At 42.8% G+C, this 22,204-nt stretch overlaps 1 pseudogene; it reads left to right on the plus strand.

Annotated features, from left to right (window-relative positions):
• Nucleotides 1-10,945: 10,945 nt before the first annotated feature.
• LOC123487324 lies at nt 10,946-21,827 on the plus strand (annotated as a pseudogene).
• The last annotated feature ends 377 nt before the right edge of the window (nt 21,828-22,204 follow it).

Here is a 22,204-nt window from a genome sequence, read left to right on the forward strand (position 1 = left end):
TAGCCAACCTTCAATCATTTGAGAATAAATTGGGATGACCTAAGATTAAGGTTATCCTACCAACGGGACATTAAAAACTGTATTATCTTATGTTTCAACGAGTTGTGGCTGAACGAGGACATGCTGACAACATACAGCTAGCGGTATACGCTACATCGGCAGGATAGAACGGTTGACTCCGCAAGACAAGGGGTGGCGGCCTGTGTATATTTGTGTAACAATAGCTGGTGCACAAAATCAAATACTAAGGGAAGTCTCGAGGGTTTGCTCGCCTGAGGTAGAGTATCTTATGATAAGCTGTAGACCACACTATTTACCAAGAGAGTTTTATTATAATTTTCATAGCTGTCTATTTACAACTACAAACCAATGCTGTATTAAGATTGCACTGAATGATCTGTATAAGGCTATTAGTGAACAGGAAAACGCTATCCAGAGGCAGCGCTTCCTAGTGGCTTCGGGACTTTAATGGTGGGAAACTTAAATCGCTCTACCTAATTTCCCTACCAGCATGTTAAATGTGCAAAAACTCTAGACCACCTTTACTCCACACAGAGACGCATACAAAGCCCCTCGCCCTCCATTTGGCAAATATGACCATAACTCTATCCTCCTGATTCCTTGCTGATAAGCAAAAAAAAAAACTAAAGCAGGAAGCACCAGTGACTCGGTTAATAAAAAAGTGGTAGATGACGAGATGCTAAGCTAAGAACTGGGTTTTGTTATCACAGACTGGAACATGTTCCGGGGATTCTTCAGATAGCATTGAGGAGTGCCACCACATCAGTCACTGGCTTCATCAATAAGGGCATCGATGATGTTGTCCCACAGTGACCGTAGACGATATACCCCCAACCAGAAGCCATGGATTACAGGAAACATCTCACTGAGCTGCAAGGGTAGAGCTGCCGCTTTCAAGGAGCGGATCTAAACTCGACGCTATAAGAAATTCGCCATGCCCTCCGACGAATATAAACAGGCAAAGATTCAATACAGGACTAAGATTGACGTATCACACCGGCTCTGACGCTCGTCGGATGTGGCAAGGCTTTGAAAACTATTACAGACTACAAAGGGAAGCACAGCCGTTAGCTTCCCAGTGACACAAGACTCTCCAGACGAGCTAAACCACTTCTATGCTCGCCGAGCAAGCAACACTGAAGCATGCATGAGAGCACCAGCTGTTCGGGATGACTATGTGATCACGTCTCAGTAGCCGATGTGAGTAAGACTTTTAAGCAGGTAAACATTCACAAGGCCGCAGGGCCAGACGTGATTACCAGGACGGGTTCGAGCATGTGCTGACCAACTGGCGGTTTACTGACATTTTCAACATGTCCCTGACTTGAGTCTGTAATACCAACATGTTTCAAGCAGACCACTATAGTCACCGTGCCCAAGGACACTAAGATAACCTGCCTAAATGACTACCGACCCGTAGCACTGACGCCTGTAGCTATGAAGTGCTTTGAAAGACTGGTCATTGCTCACATCAACACCATTATCCCAGAAACCCTAGACCCACTCCAATTTGCATACCGCCTCCCAACAGATCCACAGATGATGCAATCTCTATTGCACTCCACACTGCCCTTTCCCCACCTGGACAAGAGGAACACCCACGTGAGAATGCTATTCATTGACTACAGCTAGCATTCAACACCATAGTGCCCTCTAAGCTCATCACTAAGCCCAAGGATCCTGGGGACTAAACACCTCCCTCTGCAACTGATCCTGGACTTCCTGGACGGGCCACCCCCAGGTGGTAAGGCGGGCAGGGTAATAACACATCTGCCACACTGATCCTCAACACGGGGCCCACTCAGGGGTGCGTGCTCAGTCCCCTCTCCTGTACTCCCTGTTCAACCATGACTGCATGGCCAGGTACCACTTCAACACCATCATTAACTTTGCCGCACGACACAATTAGGTCAAAAGACTTCTCAACAGCTTCTAACCCCCAAGCCATAAGACTCCTGAACAGCTAATCATGGCTACCCAGACTATTTGCACTGTCCCCTCCAACCCCAACCCATCTTTTACGCTGCTGCTACTCGTTAATTATTTATGCATAGTCACTTTAACTCTACCAACATGTACATATGCTACTTCAACTACCTCAACTAGCCAGTGCTCCCGCACATTGACTTCTGCACGTTAGCAAAACGTTAGGAACACCTGCTCTAACAATGACAGACTGACCAGGTGAATCCAGGTGAAAGCTATGATTCCTCATTGATGTCACCTGTTAAACCTACTCTTAATCAGTGTAGATGAAGGGGAGGAGATGGGTTAAATAATTATTTTAAAGCCTTGAAACAATTGAGATATGGATTGTGTATGTAAAATGCCATTCAGAAGAATGGTCAAGACAAAATATTTAAGTGCCTTTGAATGGGGTATGGTAATAGGTTCCAGGTGCACCGGCTTGAGTGTGTCAAGAATCCGCAACGCTGCTGGGATTTTCTAGCTCAACAGTTTCCCTGTGTATCAAGAATGTTCCACCACCCAAAGGACATTACATTTTAGTCATTTAGCAGACGCTGTTATCCAGAGCAATTAGGGTTAATTGCCTTGCTCAAGGGACATCGACAGATTTTCCACCTAGTGGCTCAGGGATTAGAACCAGCAACCTTTACGGTTACTGGTACAACGCTCTTAACCACTAAGCTTACCTGCCGCCAGCTTGACATCCAGCCACAACTTGACACAACTGTGGGAATCATTGAGTAACATGGGCCAGCATCCCTGTGGAATGCTTTCAACACCTTGTAGAGGTGTATATATAAGTATTATTATATTATCAGAAATGTCACCATTCCATTTCATTGGTCCCCAGAAAGCACTTAATTTGCAGCTCTACTGCCCCCAGTGGTTTAAAGTGGATACTGCAGAAGAGTACACTGTATTAAGTCAATAGTTTATTCCTTATCAGGGCTGCCAGCAAACGTGTGTGGTGAGTAGACATTTGCTGGTGTGGCTGAAGTGACTTTAGCAGCAGGTTAGGTGAACAATGTATTTGTACATGCACCGAATACAACAGTGTAGTAGGACTCACCGTGAAAATGCTTACTTACAAGCCCTTAACCAACAATTCAGTTTTTAAGAAAAATAAGAGTTAAGAAAATATTTACCAAATCAACTAAAGTAAAAAGAAAGTATCACAACAAAAACAACAATAACGAGGCTATATACAGGGGGTACTGGTAGAAATAATAAAGGTAAGTTAGTGAGGTAATTGAGGCAATATGTACATGTAGGTAGGGGTAAAGTGACTATGCATAGATAATAAACAGCGAGTAGCAGCAGCAGAGAAAAAGGGGTAATGCAAATAGTAGGGTAGCCATTTGATTAACTGTTCAGCAGTCTTATGGATTGGGGAATTGTTAAGGAGCAGGTTAGGATAATTAACTTAGTATAATTAGGTGAAGGTTAGGGAAAAGTAAGGTTTAGCTGAAATGCTACAGTTGTCCCCGACTAAACAACTACATGGAGCTGTACTCCATCTAGCCACAACTGTGGAAGCCATCATTTCGAGAAACCATCAGTATCATAACACCCCAACACTTTTCAATACGTTTTTGCATGTACTGTTTTATTGCCCTGACTTACCGCCTTGCCTTGTGATTTAGTCAAACTAGCATACAATTATTGGCTTCTGTCCTCCTCATCAGAGTGCTGCAGGTGAGGTGTGTATGGAGGGGCACCGTCGCAACCGCAGGGCTCCAGAGGGGGTGCGGTCAGCCCCAACGATCAGGGGTGACTCTGCCCGACACTCCTCCGGGACATCTACAGCACCCGGAGTTACAGGAAGACTAATAGCATCATCAAGGACCCACTCAGCCACCCAAAAGGCATAGCCTGTTCACCCAGCCACCCGAGGCACGCCTGTTCACCCAGCCACCGAGAGGCATGCCTGTTTCACCCAGCTCACCCGAGGCACCGGCCTGTTCACCCCAGCCACCCTAGGCAGTGTTGCACCTACAGCTACCCCGAGGCTACAGCCATGTTCACCCAGCCACCTACAGGCACGGTGCCTGTTCACCAGCTCACCCAAGAGGCACGGCCTGTTCACCGCAGCCACCCAAGGCACAGCCTGTTCACCCAGCCACCAAGGCACGGCCTTTGTCACCCAGCCACCCAAGGCACAGCCTGTTCACCCAGCCACCGCAAAGCACAGCCTGTTCCACCCAGCCTTACCCAAGGCACGTCTGTTCACCCAGCCACCTACAAGCACAGCCTGTTCACCACAGCCACCCAAAGCACGGTCTGTTCACCCATGCACCAAGAGCACGGCCTGTTCACCAGCCACCCAAGGCCTACGGCCTGTTCCAGCTTCCGGCAGGCACGACCTGTTCCATCCCAGCCACCGCAAAAGCACGGCCTGTTCACCCAGCCACCCAAGGCACGGCCTGTTCACCTAGCCACCCAAGGCACAGCCTGTTCACTCCAGCCACCTGGGCTGGGCACAGCCTGTTCACTTAGCCACACCCAAGGCACGGCCTGTTCACCCAGCCACCAAGTGCACGGCCTGTTCACCCAGCCACCCAAGGCACGGCCTGTTCACTCCAGCCACCCAAGGCACAGCCTGTTCCACCCAGCCACCCAAAGGCACAGCCTGTTCACCCAGCCACCCAAGGCACTGGCCTGTTCACCCTAGCCACCTGCAAATGGCACAGCCTGCTTCACTCGCTACTATCTAGAAGGAGGAGGTAGTACCAGGTCCCATCAAAGCTGGGATGAGATACTGATGAACAGCTTTTATTTCCAGGTCTCTCAGACTGTTAAACAGTCAACAGTACCCTGGCTTTAATCATTATTACTAGCGGGCTCTACCACTTACTCTACCCTGCACCTTAGGGGACTGGGGCCTGTACATAGAGGTAATTGAATACTGGTCACTTTAATAATGTTTTTACATACTGTTTTACCACACTTCATATGTATATACTTTCAGTATTCTAGTCATGGCTCATCCTATATGTAACTACAGCTGCACAACTTTTCTATTCATATACTGTTTATATAACTACCGGGTCAAAAGTTTTAGAACACCTACTCATTCAAGGGTTTTTCTTTATTTTCTACTATTTTCTACACTGTGAAATAAAATAATGAAGACATCAAAACTATGAAATAACACATATGGAATCATGTAGTAGCCAAAAAAAGTGTTAAACAAATCAAAATATATTTTATTTTTTGAGATTCTTCAAATAGTCACCCTTTGACTTGATGAAGCTTTTGCACACTCTTGGCATTCTCTCAACCAGCTTCACCTGGAATGCTTTTCCAACAGTCTTGAAGGAGTTCCCCACATGCTGAGCACTTGTTGGCTGCAACCATCTCAATTTGGTTGAGGTCGGATTGTGGATGCCAGGTCATCTGATGCAGCACTCCATCCTCTCCTTCTTGGTAAAATAGCACTTACACAACCTGGAGGTGTGTTGGGTGATTGTCTGTTGAAAAACAAATTATAGTCCCACTAAGCCCAAACCAGATGGGATGGGCGTATCATTGCAGAATGCTGTGGTAGCCATGCTGGTGAAGTGTGCCTTGAATTCTAAATAAATCACAGACAGTGTCACCAGCAAAGCACCCCCACACCATAACACCTCCTCCTCCATGCTACGGTGGGAAATACACATGCGGAGATCATCCGTTCAACCACACCGCGTCTCACAAAGACACGGCGGATGGAACCAAAATCTCCAATTTGGACTACAGACCAAAGGACACATTTCCACCGGTCTAATGTCCATTGCTCATGTTTCTTTCCCCAAGCAAGTCTCTTCTTCTTATTGGTGTCCTTTAGTAGTGGTTTCTTTGCAGAAATTCGACCACAAAGGCCTGATTCACAGCAGTCTCCTCCTGAACAGTTGATGTTGAGTGTGTCTGTGACTTGAACTCTGTGAAGCATTAATTTGGGCTGCGAATTCTGAGGCTGGTAACTCTAATGTACTTATCCTCTGCAGCAGAGGTAAATCTGGGTCTTCCATTCCTGTGGCGGTCCTCACGAGAGCCAGTTTCATCATAGCGCTTGATGGTTTTTGCGACTGCACTTGAAGAAACTTTCAATGTTCTTGAAATTGTTATTGACTGACCTTCATGTCTTAAAGTAATGATGGACTGTCGTTTCTCTTTGCTTATTTGAGCTGTTCTTGCCATAATATGGACTTGGTCTTTTACCAAATAGGGCTATCTTCTGTATACCCCACTACCTTGTCACAACACAACTGATTGGCTCAAACCAATTAAAAAGGAAAGAAATTCCACAAATGAACTTTTTAAGAATGCACACCTGTTAATTGAAATGCATTCCAGGTGACTACGTCATGAAGCTGGTTGAGAGAATGCCAAGAGTGTGCAAAGCTGTCATCAAGGCAAAGAGTGGCTATTTGAAGAATCTCAAATATAAAATATATTTTGATTTGTTTAACACTTTTTGGTTACTACATGATACCATATGTGTTATTTCATAGTTTTGATGTCTTAACTATTATTCTACAATATAGAAAATAGTAAAAAATAAATAAAAACCCTTGAATGAGTAGTTGTTCTAAAACTTGTGAACGGTAGTGTATATATATACACTACCTTTCAAAAGTTTTGGGTCACTTAGAAATGTCCTTGTTTTCAATTTTTTTTATTTTCTTCCCCCCATTAAAATAACATCAAATTGATCAGAAATACAGTGTAGACATTGTTAATGTTGTAAATGGCTATTGTAGCTGGAAATGGCTGATTATTTATGGAATAAGGCCAGTTTTATTGCTTCTTTATTCAGCACAACAGTTTTCAGATGTGCTAACATTATTGCAAAAAGGGTTTTCTAATGATCAATTAGCCTTTTAAAATGATAAACTTGGATTAGCAAACACAACGTGCCATTGGAACACAGGACTGATGGTTGCTGATAATGGGCCTCTGTACGCCTATGTAGATATTCCATTGCAAATCAGCCGTTTCCAGCTACAATAGCCATTTACAACATTAACAATGTCTACACTGTATTTCTGATCAATTTTATGTTATTTTAATGGACATAAATTAAACAAGGAAATGTCTATGTAACCCCAAACTTTTGAACGGTAGTGTGTATATATATATATATATATATATATATATATATATATATATATATATATATGCACTGAGTGTACAAAACATTAGTAACACCTTCCCTAATATTGAGTTGCACACCCTTTGCCCAATTTATCGGGGCATGGACTCTACAAGGTGTCGAATGCACTCCACAGGGATGCTGGCCCATGTTACAGGAGGGGGTCGCAGTTCCGGGAGCGACCCACTAGGTGTCATCATCCGACAACCTTAGGCACCTCCTCACTCACAGTCGGGACTAATCAGTACCCTATTGGTGTCACCTGTGTCTCTCGGTTCACCTGTGTATTCATGCCCGCACTTCCCTGTGTTCCCTTGCTCAGTTTACTCTGCTAGTTTCTCTATGTCCAGCAGTATTACTCAGTGTCTAATCGGAGATCTATGTACAGGTACTTGAGAAGTGTTCTCCCTGTTTCGTTATTTGTTTCAGTCGTAGGTAGTATTAAGTATTTTGGCTGTCAGACGGTTTTTGGATACATACAGTGGGGAAAAAAGTATTTAGTCAGCCACCAATTGTGCAAGTTCTCCCACTTAAAAAGATGAGAGAGGCCTGTCATTTTCATCATAGGAATACACGTCAACTATGACAGACAAAATTAGGAAAAAAATCCAGAAAATTACATTGTAGGATTTTTAATGAATTTATTTGCAAATTATGGTGGAAAATAAGTATTTGGTCAATAACAAAAGTTTCTCAATACTTTGTTATGTACCCTTTGTTGAAAATGACACAGGTCAAACGTTTTCTGTAAGTCTTCACAAGGTTTTCTACACACTGTTGCTGGTATTTTGCCCATTCCTCCATGCAGATCTCCTCTAGAGCAGTGATGTTTTGGGGCTGTCGCTGAGCAACACAGACTTTCAACTCCCTCCAAAGATTTTCTATGGGGTTGAGATCTGGAGACTGGCTAGGCCACTCCAGGACCTTGAAATGCTTCTTACGAAGCCACTCCTTCGTTGCCCGGGCGGTGTGTTTGGGATCATTGTCATGCTGAAAGACCCAGCCACATTTAATCTTCAATGCCCTTGCTGATGGAAGGAGGTTTTACTCAAAAAATCTCACGATACATGGCCCCATTCATTCTTTCCTTTACACGGGATCAGTCGTCCCTGGTCCCTTTGCAGAAAAAACAGCCCCAAAGCATGATGTTTCCATCCCCATGCTTCACAGTAGGTATGGTGTTCTTTGGATGCAACTCAGCATTCTTTGTCCTCCAAACATGACGAGTTGAGTTTTTACCAAAAAGTTCTATTTTGGTTTCATCTGACCATATGACCATTCTCCCAATCCTCTTCTGGATCATCCAAATGCACTCTAGCAAACTTCAGACGGGCCCTGGACATGTACTGGCTTAAGCCAGGGGGACACGTCTGGCACTGCAGGATTGAGTACCTGGCGGCGTAGTGTGTTACTGATGGTAGGCTTTGTTACTTTGGTCCCAGCTCTCTGCAGGTCATTCACTCAGGTCCCCCCGTGTGGTTCTGGGATTTTTGCTCACCGTTCTTGTGATCATTTTGACCCCACGGGTGAGATCTTGCGTGGAGCCCTAGATCGAGGAGATTATCAGTGGCCTTGTATGTCTTCCATTTCCTAATAATTGCTCCCACAGTTGATTTTTTCAAACCAAGCTGCTTACCTATTGCAGATTCAGTCTTCCCAGCCTGGTGCAGGTCTACAATTTTGTTTCTGGTGTCCTTTGACAGCTCTTTGGTCTTGGCCATAGTGCAGTTTGAGAGTGACTGTTTGAGGTTGTGGACAGGTGTCTTTATACTGATAACAAGTTCAAACAGGTGCCATTAATACAGGTAACGAGTGGAGGACAGAGGAGCCTCTTAAAGAAGAAGTTACAGGTCTGTGAGAGCCAGAAATCTTGCTTGTTTGTCGGTGACCAAATACTTATTTTCCACCATAATTTGTAAATAAATTCATAAAAAAATCCTACAATGTGATTTTCTGGATTTTCTTTCCTCAATTTGTCTGTCATAGTTTGACGTGTACCTATAATGAAAATTACAGCCCTCTCTCATCTTTTTAAGTGGGAGAACTTGACAATTGGTGGCTGACTAAATACTTTTTTCCCCACTGTATTTGTTCCGCCTTTCCTTTATCGTGATAAGTCCGTTATTTTGAATTTTGGCTTGAGACCACCAGTAAAGATCCTTGTTTCACCATCTCTTCCTACTGCCTACTGTATATCCTGCACCGCACATGGGTTACACCTCACCCCAACCCTTAGAGGCCCTTGTTTATTTATTTATATTCCAGACTCTGTCATTGCTCCTTCTTATATTTATTTGTTTTACTTTTTTGATTATGTGTGTATTGTTTTGATTGCTAGGTTTTACTGAACGTTGGAGATAGAAACATGAGAATTTCCTACTGCACCTGTTTTAACATCTGCAAATCTGTTTACCGACCAATAAACTTTGATTTGATTTGTGTGTGTGTGTGTGTGTGTGTGTGTCCAGACCAATTAGATTCATGGAAACCACAGGTCACGGGGGCCGAGCATGACGCATGTCTACATAGAAAGCAGAGCGGTTTTCCATTGGGGCAACCACAGTTCACATGGGGCAACCACAGTTCTTCACTTTCCATGGGGCAACCACACCTTTTCACTTTCCATGGGGCAACCACACTTCCCTCACTTTCCATGGGGCAACCACAGAGCAGGCTCAGCTTGCCCGGCTGTCATAAATTTTCCGCTTTCACGTAAACAATGGGGATGAACCAGAAAGATCTGTTTTAGGCTAGACCTACTGGAATTCTTTACAGTTTTGTTGTTTTCCCAACTGCTCAGTTCACTTGCCCCCAGGCAATAGGGCAACCCATAAGGTTCTTCCCACAACTAGGTTCTGGAGGTTTACCTAGCTACATCAGGAAGAAGAAGAAGAAGAAGAAGAAGAAGAAATCTCCACCACTCTGGGACCTCTGGTGCTACCTCTGCTCCTAATCTCTCCTGTCCTGTTTGAGTCTTATGCGTGATTGACTGACCCAACAGGATTAGAGGGCTAATTACAGCTTTGGAGAAAGAGCGGAGAGAGTGAGAGGGGCTGAGAGGAAAGGAAGATTGAAAAGGAGGACAAAACAGGTGAAGAGGGAGGGCAATGAGGGAAGAAAATGAAGAAAGCATTAGAGGTACAAACACACCCACTTTAAAATGTTATTAGTTGACACATGGAATGTATATGTTTTGGTAGCACTTTATTTTACGATATAGACATGACCAAGCATTTATTCAAAATGACACCAAAAAGGTAATTACACAGTAACAACCTCTGAATTACAAGCACCACTAGACACCAATTGTGTTGATTAAGACGTTGATCGCTGACTTTGCATTTTGCTATGGGACCATTGTCGGGAGTTTCCTCCCTAGTCGCAGTCGTCCAAGAAACTGCTCTTTCTCATCCATCCCTTCCCTTCCCCCACAAACCTTGCACTGACAACTTATCGAAAAAATGTATGAGTGATGGCTAACATCACAACCAATGTCTTACCTCTCTCTCTCTCTCTCTCTCTCTCTCTCTCTCTCTCTCTCTCGCTCTCTCGCTCTCTCGCTCTCTCGCTCTCTCTCTCTCTTGCTCTCTCTCGCTCTGGGAGACTCAGCACTTCGTACTGCAGTGGACCTGCAGAGGGAGTTTGAATTACATCATAAATGTTGCTAACTGAAATCTGATCTGAGAATAATATCAACAGGAAGGAGGCACCAGAAAGAGGGGGAGGGGAAGAAGGAAATGGATAGATCAAAGAAAGTTTAGTCTGTGAAAATTGGGGGTTTGCTAAGGGCGTGGTCTGCTGTAGTGTGTGTGTGTGTGTGTGTATGCGTCTATGCCCACTCTTGCGGGTGTTTGTGTGTGTGTGTCGGGTCTTTCTTGCCTCTGGCATTGAAAGGTCCTGGTGTAGTGTCTGGTTTGCTTAGATTACAGATTGTGACATTTGGCTCACGCGTGGGCGGGCTAGTAGAAATGTTCAAAGGTTGCTGACTGCTCAGTATAACTTGGTCAGACAGGACCAGGGAGACTTTACACCCAGCCAGGGAAGGAACTTTCACCTACACCGCAAGGTAAGACTGCTAGCCTTACACTTTTCTCTATACCATGTCAAGTTTAAAGTTCTTACCTGTCTCTCATATGGATTCCTTTGGATGTTAGCGATTGAGTGTGAGTATACTCACACAGCTGGTGTCTGTGTGTAAATGCACACTTGTTTGTACTTTCCCATGTGAGGGGAGGAGTGTTTTGTATACAAACTATATGTGTGCCTGGAAGTGCAGAAACTGAGTGGCTGAAAACACATACTGGTATGTCAGCTGCTACATTTCCTGCTAGCCTGTTTCTCTGGAATTTTGATTTCCCCTACTTTCTGGCACAGTGAAGACAAACGAAGTGGGTCTGCTTATATGACAGAGTGTTAAAGTTCAGGATACGTTATATGACAGAGGGTTAAAGTTCAGGATGTAAATGTTGTTGTCAGTGTATGGTGACATCATGGTGGATTTATACAATATGAGCTCTGAGAGCCATTTTACATATTTATGATAGAACATTTGAGAAACACCATTCTCTATGAAAATAGCTTTATGCTATTCACAGTTTGGTTTTCATAGAATGTGCCATGCAAAAAAATATATTAGAGAAGCCACTTATAGATTATAGCGCAGGTGGACAACCCTTCTGGAGAACTTGGGTATGTAGGCTTTTGCTCCAATGTTGATTCAGTTAATCAAGGTCCTGGTGAGCAGTTGATCAGTAGAATAATTTATGATAGATTAGGATTAGAGTAAGGGGAAGTGAGAATAACATGGAGAAATACGAAGACGAACAGAGAAAGACAGAGATAACAGAGATAGAGACAGAAACCTGTAGATGATTCCCCCTGCTGTTACAAATGACCCAGTGACACAGAAAACTGGGATATGATATCTGGAGTCAAACTGTGGAGTTGATCAGTAACATACAATGAATAGAAGCTATGAGGTCAGGCCCTAGTTTCCTGCATAGAATAGTTTTACAATGGTTGTAACCTAAATGCAACTTCAATTCAAGACATGACATTCAGAATTCATGTAAACATTACAGTTTTGAAAACATAGCTTGTCCCAAAAAGTGTTCTCTTGGCACAATTTACCCCAGGTATGGGGTAAATTGAGCCAAACAGGGTAAATTAAGCCGTCTACAAATTTCTGTACTGAATGAAATATAACCACTACCTTTTAAAACCATGTCTATCTTTATTTCCCAAACACAATTAATCACATTCACTTTTTTTAAAATCTTTTCATCATTTTAAGCATATTTTAACACAGGCTTAACACCTAACAAACAAACTTTTAACACTTATTGTTATCTCATATCCCAGCGATAATGCTTTGGATTACACATAGGAACTAAACACATTAATTTGTTCAACTTGCCATTGGCTCAATTTACCCAAAGGCAAACATTTTGACTATATTACTCTGCACAGCTACAAGGATGCACTTTCATGCTAGGTTTATAGACCTCATATTGAAGCTTATAGAGACCCCAACTGATGTATAGAACAACCTTAAAATGATCTACTTTGGTTTAGATGAAACCTCTAACACAATACATTTATTTTTATCAAAGACTCCACGAAATGATGACCTCTTCCTACATTTTAGGCCAAATTAATTTTGTGTATGGTTTCCTAGAAACAAGGGCGGCTCAACTTAACCCTTTTTCTCAACTTACCCCACTCTCCTCTACCCATTGTTTCATATAACACCACTGACCCTCACTAGCTTGCGAAAACTGCAAACGTTGGTACATTCACAGTTAATGAATGACATTCGCAGAGAGAGAGAGAGAAATAAACGTATGTATCTAATCAGTTTTAGTGCAACCATGGTTAATGGTAAACAGCTTGGATGCTAACGATGCTCCTTAACTGGAATCTAACAATTAATTTTACACTACCAAGGCTCAGTTCATACAGTTAATCTGGACCAAGGGGCCCATGATGGGCCATTTGAGGTGGACAAGGCAAAACCAGAAGAAGTAATGGTCTTATTTGCGGATAGTTGTCCATAGTAGACTGTGAACATAATAGCCTGGAATACCTTTAGGGTCTCTGAGGTAATTTAGGGCATTGTCTGACTCTTGTACTGATACCTGTAATGAGCAGAGGTGGCATCACATGTCCCAGAGTGGTGGGGCAATTTTATTTACTTCCTGATTGTAACCAGATAAAACTCTGGAACCTTGTCTGGGACAAGTGAATTGAGCAGTTGGGCAAGTTTAACCTGCTCTAATGTTGCCCCATGTGATTTATTTTGACTGAAAACGACACAACTGTAATGAATTCCAGTAAGCCTAAAATTGATCTTTCTGGTTTATCCCCATTGTTTAAGTGAAAGTCGAACAATTTATGGCATTCATAGCCGCGGGTAGTAGGGGTGCTGAGGGTGCTGCACCACCGGCTGATGAATAAAACATGTGTTTTAACAATGAACTAGACCTTTATTGCTCCTGTATGAGAAGACAAATATGCTCCTCTGCGGTTCATTAAGTTCATTAAACTAAATCAGAAGTGGTGAAAAGTGCTGAGGCGAATGCCTGCTCACCACATGTTTGCCGGTGGCCCTGGTAATGAGTGATGTGATAGAGAGCTCAAAGATTACTATTTGCTTACACTTTGGTTATTATTTTACTACACCTCTCTCTCGCGCTCTCGCTCTCGCTCTCTCTCTCTCTCTCTCTCCTCCCCCCCTCTCTCCCCCCCCTCTCTCTCTCTCTCTCTCTCTCTCTCTCTCTCTCTCTCTCTCTCTCTCTCTCTCTCTCTCTCTCTCTCTCTCTCTCTCGGCCAGCAGATGAAGCCAGTCTTTCTCCCAGCACTGTCCCGCATCGCCCTCTGCGGCGGTACCCATGGCAATGAGATGTCGGGCGTGTACCTGGTGAGGGAGCTGCAGAGGCAGAAACTGGAAAAGGCAGGGTCGGCGACCTTGACCACAGTCATATCCAACCCACGTGCAGTCCAAGGTGCAAAGATACACCGACATGGACCTCAACCGTTGTTTCACCGACGCCATACTAAGGTACAGGTTGTCATAAGCACAAATGAAACTGTACATGCAAACAGTGTGATCCATAAAGGGATAACAACTACAAATTTATCCTAACTTCTTACCTCTAACAAGTATGGACCTGTTGGCAAAATAACTATTCAGGTGTGAACTGTATGAATCAAAGATGAGTTCTTACAACTATGTAAAGAAGCCAATAATAACACAATGCATTGTAAAGAGACAAGGAAACATACACAATATAGCTTCAATATAATATATCCCTCTACTGTGGAGTCGTGAATTAACAATGTGGTCATGGCAACATTTCTAGATATCTTTGGATATTGTTTTGGAACATTCTGAACCTTGCAGCCTGGGCTGGAAATGTGCCTGGCCACCAAGGGCACTACTTATCTGAACAGTCTAATGCGTTTTTGCAGAAATGGGACTATATCATAATGAATATTAGTTCTTAGTACTTAATTGATACTCAAGATTTACTCAACCCTACAGAGCTAAAGGGATGGCATCCCAAAGAGTTGGTGGCATTTACTTCTCCCTCTCAGTCTCTCACCAGCAAAGATGAGTAGTTGGTATTCTCCCACGCCAAAGCGATACACCTTTCTTCTAGTATGCACACTCGTTCACGCTCTCGTTCTCTGTCTCCCTTCTCTCTCACTCTCTCCACACACATCCACCTCTCTCTCCCTCCCTAGTTCACCTGTGACGGACGCCACCCCGTACGAGGTGAGGCGTGCCCAGGAGCTGAACACTCTACTGGGGCCCAAGGGCAGCGTTGGGGCCATGGACCTGGTGTGTGACCTCCATAACACCACAGCAAACATGGGCCTCAGTCTGATCTCCTACTCTGACCAAGACTGGGTCATCTTGCACATCTATAGACAAATCCAGGTGACCAGAGCTTCAGTTCAATTCAATTACAAGGGAAACTGATCCAAGACCTGTACTTTGAAACAATGTCCCCTTCTTAGTTGTACTGCCAGCCTCCAATGTGGGCCATCAAATATGCTCTCTAGGGTCAAAAGTGAATCTTAATCTGTTTCCGTGCGAGAGCATTAGATTAAAATGGAATGAAGATTGATCTGTTTTAAAGGGGAAGTGGATGGTTAATCTGACTGTTGCTGTCATTGAGACAATATGTAGATTGGAAGCATTACTGTCTGGAAGGGGAAACAATTGATTCTGTCTGTTGCTGTCTCTAACCATCCACACTGTGTAAAAAAAAATCATGACAGCTGTGATGGAAACAGGAAGTTTTGGTACAATTTTTAAATGCCGACAGATCATTTGTTCCTTCGATATGGTGGGATATTTTTGTGTCGATAAAATTAATAATGCGAGAAATGGCAGTGGAAACACATTGAATGCGCAAATATTGATATAATAACCATCATGTCTAAGTAAACTTGGAGTCACACGGTGATATGGTGCGTGGTCCTCCCACTACGACTCGGGAAACTATGCAGTTTATTAGGTTACAGATGAAATTACTTATGATGAACTTCACAGGGTGGTGAAAGTGCACAGTGATATGATCTTGATGCTCCTTTCCAATAAATATAGAGAGTCTGATTATGGTGACATGATGATCGATGCTTGACTGCCATTTGACAAATAACAAATATCCATAATAATCTAATAACGTAGACTAGCTTACCCACACAGCCTACCCACACAGCCTACCCGCACTGTATCTGCGAGCTGTTGTGCTGCTGTTGGCAAGAGCGCAAATGCCAAGCACTGAGTAGGTACATTTGCTATTTAACGCAACAGTTATGGTGACAAAACTATCTGTAGAGTTGAACATGTGATGGAAACACATTGTGTGCACTATTGTAAGGGTTGTGGTGAGGTGTGACCCATGTGCGGTGCATGATAGAGAGTAGGCAGTAGGCAGAGATGTTGAAACAAGAATCTTTACAGGTGGTCCCGAAGCCAGGATACAAAATAACGGACTGAAATAATAAAGAAACAGGGAGAACACTTCTCGAGTACCTGTACATACTTCTCCGATCAGACACTGATTAGTACTGCTGAGCATAGAGAAACTAGCAGAGAAAACTGAACAAGGGAACACAGGGAAGTGAGGGCATAAATACACAGGTGAACAGGTAGACACAGGTGACACCAATAGGATGATGATTAGTCCAGACTGTGAGTGAGGAGGTGCCTAAGGTTGTCGGAGGAGGACACCTAGTGGATCGCCCGGAACTGCGACCCTCTCCTGTAACACACTATGTCATCATGCACTAATTTTTATCTGCAAGTCCGTTTACGGAAACACACCACTGGTGGGAAAATTGGCATATTGTCTTCATGCGGATTTAGAATATTCGTATGAAAATCTGTTGCCAATTGGATGGAAACTTAGCTACTGATACAATGCTGGCTGGACTTAATCAAAATTGGAGTGTATAATTTCAACATGACTCTATTGCTTTCTTAAAGGGGAAGCGCATGCACCATCTGACCCGGTTTCTACGAGGAGAAGGGCTTCATCTGACTTCTATAATCTGGGTTCTACGGGAGTGTAAAGGATTAATCTGTTGTGTTCTCAGAGGAAGATAACCTCAGCGCCCGTGAGGTTTATCCTGCTGGATCTACCCTTAGCTGATGCCTACTCTCAGGACTCCCTGGGCAAGCATGGCTTCTGTAAGTGTTTGTATTTGTGCTGTGTGTTCATGGGAAACACATCATGCAATCTTCTTCCTGTCATAGGAAACCAGTGTATTGTCAGTATGTTTTCCATTTACATGACAAACGTATTCATTCTGATGCTGTCACTCCACAGCGATAGAGGTGGGACCTCAACCCCATGGTGTGGTCAGAGCCGACATCTTCAACATCATGAAGGAGGCGGTCGACCAGACACTAGATTGGGTCCAGTGCTTCAACTCAGGTACTTCAACTCCCATCGTCCGTAAACATTGCTGAGCCCTCACATCGCCTACACGCAGAATACACCACCCTCGATCATCGCTACCTAGCCTACTGCCTTGGTCAAGAACAAGAATAACATTAACATCATTCATATCTACAAGCATCTAGCTCCCCGTACCAGGAACAGATACAAGGAGATTTTCTTCATGCACATGGGCCTACCATTTCAACACTATGCTGTTGGTCTTCACTGCATTTATGGTTATTGGATTTTGCGTATTTTTTCCTATCGTGTGTACTATAACTGGCCTCTGCTCGTTTATGTAATGTATATGTACAGTGAGGGAAAAAGGTATTTGATCCCCTGCTGATTTTGTATGTTTTCCCACTGACAAAGAAATGATCAGTCTATAATTTTAACGGTAGGTTTATTTGAACAGTGAAAGACAGAATAACAACAAAAAAAATCCAGAAAAACGCATGTCAAAAATGTTATAAATTGATTTGCATTTTAATGAGGGAAATAAGTATTTGACCCCTCTCAATCAGAAAGATTTCTGGCTCCCATGTGTCTTTTATACAGGTAATGAGCTGAGATTAGGAGCACACTCTTAAAGGGGAGTGCTCCTAATCTCAGTTTGTTACCTGTATAAAAGACACCTGTCACAGAAGCAATAAATCAATCAGATTCCAAACTCTCCACCATGGCCAAGACCAAAGAGCTCTCCAAGGATTTCAGGGACAAGATTGTGAGACCTACACAAGGCTGGAATGGGCTCAAGACCTTTGCCAAGCAGCTTGGTGAGAAGGTGACAACAGTTGGTGTGATTATTTGCAAATGGAAGAAACACAAAAGAACTGTCAATCTCCCTCGGCTTGGGGCTCCATGCAAGATCTCACCTCGTGGAGTTGCAATGATCATGAGAATGGTGAGGAATCAGCCCAGAACTACACCAGAGGATCTTGTCAATGATATCAAGGCAGCTGGGACCATAGTCACCAAGAAAACAATTGGTAACACACTACGCCGTGAAGGACTGAAATCCTGCAGCGCCCGCAAGGTCCCCCTGCTCAAGAAAGCACGTATACAGGGCCGTCTGAAGTTTGCCAATGAACATCTGAATGATTCAGAGGAGAAATGGGTGAAAGTGTTGTTGTCAGATGAGACCAAAATCGAGCTCTTTGGCATCAACTCAACTCGCCGTGTTTGGAGGAGGAGGAATGCTGCCTATGACCCCAAGAACATCATCCCCACCGTCAAACATGGAGGTGGAAACATTATGCTTTGGGGGTGTTTTTCTGCTAAGGGGACAGGACAACTTCACCACATCAAAGGGACGATGGACAGGGCCATGTACCATCAAATCTTGGGTGAGAACCTCCTTCCCTCAGCCAGGGCATTGAAAATGGGTCGTGGATGGGTATTCCAGCATGACAATTACCCAAAACACACGGCCAAGGCAACAAAGGAGTGGCTCAAGAAGAAGCACATTAAGGTCCTGGAGTGGCCTATCCAGTCTCCAGACCTTAATCCCATAGAAAATCTGTGGAGCGAGCTGAATGTTCGAGTTGCCAAAGCGTCAGCCTCGAAACCTTAATGACTTGGAGAAGATCTGCAAAGAGGAGTGGAACAAAATCCCTCCTGAGATGTGTGCAAACCTGGTGGCCAACTACAAGAAAAGTCTGACCTCTGTGATTGCCAACAAGGGTTTTGCCACCAAGTACTAAGTAATGTTTTGCAGAGGGGTCAAATACTTATTTCCCTCATTAAATGCAAATCAATTTATAAAAAATTTTACATGCGTTTTTCTGGATTTTTTAGTTGTTATTCTGTCTCTCACTGTTCAAATAAACCTACCATTAAAATTATAGACTGATAATTTCTTTGTTAGTGGGCAAACGTACAAAATCAGCAGGGGATCAAATACTTTTTTCCCTCACTGTATGTATCAAGACAAGTTCCCTTTCAAGAGAAATTACGTTTTCTATTCTATTCTAGTCATTAACCAAATACAAACCTTCTCTCATCTTCTCTCTACCAGGAAGTGCCTTTGAAGGTGGTGAGGTGGACGATGTGTACACCTTTGTGAAGAGTATAGACTACCCAAGAGACCCAGAGACCAATCAAATCACTGCTGCCATACATCCCCAACTACAGGTTCAGGAACATTCTGCCGTTGTATATAATTGAACCTAGCTGCAGTTGGTTAAAGTCCTGTACATTAACCCTTCAATGCATAGCCGCAGGAAGTAGGGGCGCTGGGGGTGGGGCAGCACCCCCTCATAAATTGAAATAATTTAGCCAAAATTAGGCTCTAAAAAAATGTTTTCTCCCAAGATGATATTACTCCTGTCTGAACAGACATCAATAAAATAAATCAAAATACTACACCAGAGAACATAATTTAGCTACAGAGGATAAATAGCTTTAAAAAAATAGCTGTGGACCACTTACAGTTGGGAAGTCCGCAATTTGGGCAGCATGCGAGCCAAATATAAAACGGCTTGTTGAGTTGTGGCCATAGATACAAACCATTGAAGGATTTTGGAACCCTGACACTTTGACTGTTAAACTCATGGGTACACTAGCAATAACTGACAGTCCTGACTTGAATGGGAACTGCCATCTATGGATTATATTTCTATGGTTGGTTGAAGCTGTCACAAATTTCAAAAATACAATATCGAGAAAAACTTAGGTTTACTGTTTGAAAAGCAAATGCCTACTGCTGAAAAGAGGAGAAGAATATTTCTGTAGAAGCTAAAAAATATATGTATTCTGAGTGAAAAGCACTTTATCAAAGTAATATCTTGATATATTACCACGAGCTCATCGGCCATCACCGGTGAGTTGCCTATGCTTTATCTTCATCATTTGGTGAATCAGTGTCACTGAGAATATTATTTTGTAGCTTCTGTAGCCAATACTATATACTGTATATAATATATATCAGGGTTTCCGTTATGACAACTTGGCGCCTGACAAGTGATTGGGAAGATTTTTATTTATCAGACATTTGAGAAATGTACCGGTCATCCATATGCATTGGGTGCTTAACCCATTAGGGAATCCATCAACGCAGCCAGCGCCATCAATAAACTAAGACAGTAGCCTATCTGACAAGGATAAAGTAATACATGTTGGTGTTGTAACATGGCGTATAATTACAAAGACACTATTCCTTGTGTTTCCATGTGTAGCATATGCAAAATGTATAGCCTATTGTTTTATTGTTATTTACTTTCCTAAAATAATAATTGTCCACCTCATGGTTCAGCTGTCGGAGATTTCTGCAGTAAATGCATCAGGGCATTGCATAGGCTTATAGGCTTAGGCGTCCACTGTATGATATTAATTTGAAAATATAAAGGAAGAGAAGCTTAGGCCAAGCCCCAGAGAGATGCCGGTGGCATGCTACGACACCGACATGCATCTCTTTACCCTTGTCAGATAGGCTACTGTATCTGCTATACAGATATAGGCGTACAGAAGCAGACTCATTCGTTATTTTTCTAAAGATAATCACTACATTGTTAGATTATAGGAGTAACCCTGGTAGGCCTGGTAGGCCACATCAGCTTCAACTGTCGGAGTTAGTTGGAGCACCATAGTGCACTGCCTTCATATCATAGGCCTTCAGTATAATAGACTAACAGCCACAACACACCAAATCTTCACAAAAGTTTCAACATTTTATTAGGGTAATATCAAAAGTAAGTCAAGCCATTGTTTATAGGGAAAATATGAGGAGAATATTATATAACGGCAAACACAACATTACAGTTGGAGCTTAATTTGGCCAAAGAAAATGGCTCAACAGAATTAAACAAAACACTTGTGAACTTGTTTAAACCTTCACAGTTTTGAACGGTCTATATTGCCGAAAATACAGAGAAAGGCTAGTGCCTACCATACCGAACACCTGACAGCAATAGGCTAAGGATATTTATTTTACAAAAGGCCTACTTATAACATACAGTATCTTAAAGTAAATACAGAGCACATCATTAAAAAGGCAGAGCGAACTTAATTTAGCCAACATAAATGTATCAACAGAATGTAACAAAACACGTTTCACATATTTAAAGAACTGGTTTAGATTAATAAATAGGCCTACAATAATAAACAATTACATTTACATTTTAGTCATTTAGCAGACGCTCTTACAGTTAGTGAGTGTATACATTTTCATACTGGCCCCCCGTGGGAATCAAACCCCAACCCTGGCGTTGCAAGCGCCATGCTCTACCAACTGAGCTACGGGGCCAATAATGATAAAACAAATTCTTATGAATATGAAAACATTTATATAGTTCCAAAATTGCATCCTACCTGAATAGCGCGTTGCCTGAATTTTGACATTTTTGTTTCAGACTCTGCTAAAAAAAATTCCCATGTGTGGACATCCTAAAACTTGGTCTGCTCAACTGTATGCCAGTACACAAATGTGATTATAGATGCGTGCAATGCTTTATGATAAAGGGACTCCCCCAAAGCATGCTGATGTGACTCTTTCTCTCCAGGACCGTGACTTCTGCCTCCTCCATCCGGGAGATCCAATGTTCCTGATGTTTTCTGGGGGAGATAGTGAAGTACGAAGGAGAAGAAGTCCTCCATCCCTACTTTGTGAACGAGTGTGCATACTATGAGAAGAGTATTGCCTTCCACCTGGCACGAAAGATGACTCTGACTATCCCCCTTGCAAGTGAAGAGAGATTGATGAAGGAAGGGGAGGAAAAGAGAGACAATTTGAAGAGCGGGAGAATCAAAGGGAAAAAAATGCACAGAACCTTAAGAATTACTAACTAGTCTAACCTCATTTTCAATTGATTTTTTATTCCATTGCTTTTAATCATCACTAAATGACCTCAGGAATACTGTATGTGAAATTATGCACAGTTCAATGCAATGATCTAGTATTTCAATTAAACATGTACATTTTTTGTTTAATTAGTTGTCTTCATAGTGATGTAATGTTGCATTTCACTGCTCTGTTTAATCTTGTGTTCTCGAGGTACAGACCACACCTTTAAGATAGTTTAATGCAGGAAAAAGTTACAAGGTAACACTATATATACAAAAGTATGTGGACACCCCTTCAAATTAGTGGATTTGGCAATTTCAGCCACACCGGTTGCTGACAGGTGTA

The sequence above is a fragment of the Coregonus clupeaformis genome, unplaced genomic scaffold, assembly GCF_020615455.1.
Source record: "Coregonus clupeaformis isolate EN_2021a unplaced genomic scaffold, ASM2061545v1 scaf1656, whole genome shotgun sequence".
NCBI lineage: Eukaryota > Metazoa > Chordata > Actinopteri > Salmoniformes > Salmonidae > Coregonus > Coregonus clupeaformis.